A 2,631-nucleotide genomic window follows, 5' to 3' on the forward strand; every position below is an offset into this window, starting at 1 on the left:
TCCTACCCGCCCCAGCTGCGCAGGGCACAGGGCCCTGGGCGGCTGCCCAACGCCATCATGCTTTTTCCCACTCTCTCTAGCTTCCAGGGAGACAATTGTGATAGGTATATAGAGTCGTGCTAAAAAACAGAGATTTTGGAATCAGAGAGATCTGGGCTGGAACCCAAACTTTGCCACTTGAACTCCTTACCTGTAAAATGGGAATATGGAGACCTAGCTCAGGGCCGTCCTAGGGTTAACTGAGATGATGTTTGTCAAACACTCGGCATAGTTCCCCACGGGTGGCATGTTCTCAGCAACACGGGCACCGGGGAGGGGACACTCTTCTCCCATTCTCTCCGCGTGAGCTCGCTCGCTCTGCAGGCTGGGCCTGGGCCAGGGACGCCGCGGGCGGGCGGGGAGGAGGCCGGCAGCCAAAGGCTATCAGACTCTGCCCATTGTTACCCACGGGCTTTTCAAACTCTGATTAGAGGACTTTTGGAAGTTTGTCCTTCTCAAACCTCAAATTAATATTCCAAAACACCTGTGCCCCTACTGTCTGGTTTGATAAGATCATCCAAATGACAAAACAAGAATACAGCTTCCTAATCCCAGCCAAATAAAAGTTAAATGAGGTGGTCATTGAGGTTTTTTTTAACATTCAAACCATACTATCAATTTCTTATTGCCTCAGACAATAGTTCGAGGTTCCCTAAACATAGTTTAAAAGGGACATAGCGAGCGGATGTCTCCTCGTCGTTTCAGGGGGTCTCTAAGTGGGGACCTCGAAGGCAGACACCAAGCGGTTTATTAGCTGCAGTCACTAGAGCTGTCTGCAGCCAGGCTATCTCTTACCTGCTGTGTAGCTCCTGCTGGTGCAGGTCCCTGGCAATGTCGCATCAGTGGGCACACACACACACACACACACACACACACACACACTGCGGCCACAGTCTCTGGAGGTAACGACCGTGCTAGGCGACCGAAAAGGCTGGGAGAATGGCTGCCCCCAACTCTGTGCTGCACCGTCTCCTGATCCCATCCCCTCCCTGAGCCCAGCCTCCTACACTGTCTTTTGAAGAGCTCAGACTGCTCTGGCTCTGGTCCTTGTCCATGATCGCATGGAGACTTGCATGAAAAGGGTTCCTTCCTGGGATGGTTCAAACACAGGGACCAGAAGGAGAACGGAGGCCTTGTTCTCTACAAAACAAGCGCTCGGTGTATGTGGATGAATGCAGATACAGGAGCATGAGTCAGAGCGTTATCTGTACTAACAGCACCTGAGAGCCCCAAACGTCCCATCCCACAGGCATTACTGTGCATCTCACTAGCTCACAGGCAGATCACACAATGAGCTGACTCTTATTTACAATAGGAAAGCAGGAATTATGGATTGAAAATCAACTTGAATCAGGTTAAAAGGCAAAACAGGTAAGAAAGTAGACTAAATTACTTGAAAACACATCCTATATAATAAAAGCCCAATGACCAAACGGTGGAATGACCAGAATGACCGGTCGACCAGTCGCTGTGACGCGCACTGACCACCATGGAGCAGATGCTCAACGCAGGAGCAGTGCGCTCCTGCAGCAGGAGCAGCCGTTGACAGGATGGGTCCACAGCTGCTCGGCTGACCAGGATGAGCGGTGCTCCCACAGCAGGCCAATCCCGCAGGCCACACCCCCCACCAGTGCAGAAACCTGTGCACTGAGCCTCTAGTTTACATATAATCACCATGGAGTACACAAACATTAACAATAAAAATACTAGGCCCCACTGGTGTGGCTCAGTGGTTGAGCTTTGATCTATGAACCAGGAGGTCACGGTTCAATTCCCAGTCAGGGCACATGCCCGGGTTGTGGACTCGATCCCCGGTGAGGGGCATTCAGGAGGCAGTTAATCCGATCTGTGTTTCTCTCTCGTCCATGTTTCTACCTCTCTCTCTCCCTCTCTCTTCCTCTCTCTAAAAAAAATCAATAAAAACATTTTTAAAAAATCATGGTAAGAGAAAAAAATGCTTAAAGGCACATAAAAGTTTTACTATCGTTTTCATCAGTGGTTATTCAGTGTCATAAGCTATCAACCTATTTGTTTTTTTAATAAATCCAAGCCACTTTTCTGGGGTCCTGGCCACTTTCAATCCACAGCAAAACAATAACTCAAACATTAGCTCAGACATTGGAAGTGTTGAAATTTCAGTTTTAGTTTAGGTTTCACCAGCCACTGAAGACATTTTGCAGGGGGTTGCTTGTTCTTCCCATTGTCCCCTGCTTTTGGATTGCCCGAGCGATGTCATTGTTCTGCAGTCATTGTTCTGATCCTGGAATGATATTTAGCCTGGGATCCAGGGATGACAAATGTCTTAGGCAAGGTCACCTAGGAAATGGTCACCTGTGGTAAGCTTGACTCCTGCTGGGGATACTTTTTCTCTGTTGTACCTCATCTTGGTGACTCTTCCAGGTGCCAGTACCCTGTCCAGGTCACCCTGCTGCCCCTTGCCATTTTCATCCCCTGTGCCTACACCCTTTGGGGTATCCCTAGAATAAGGGTGAAGCAAAGGAGGCATCTAGGATGTAAAATGGCAGCTTAGCTGGGGGTCTGAGAGTGAGTGCCTACAGTTCAGTGAGGTGCCTCTCCTGCCTCAGCCCAGTC

This window comes from Myotis brandtii, unplaced genomic scaffold, assembly GCF_000412655.1.
Source record: "Myotis brandtii unplaced genomic scaffold, ASM41265v1 scaffold215, whole genome shotgun sequence".
NCBI lineage: Eukaryota > Metazoa > Chordata > Mammalia > Chiroptera > Vespertilionidae > Myotis > Myotis brandtii.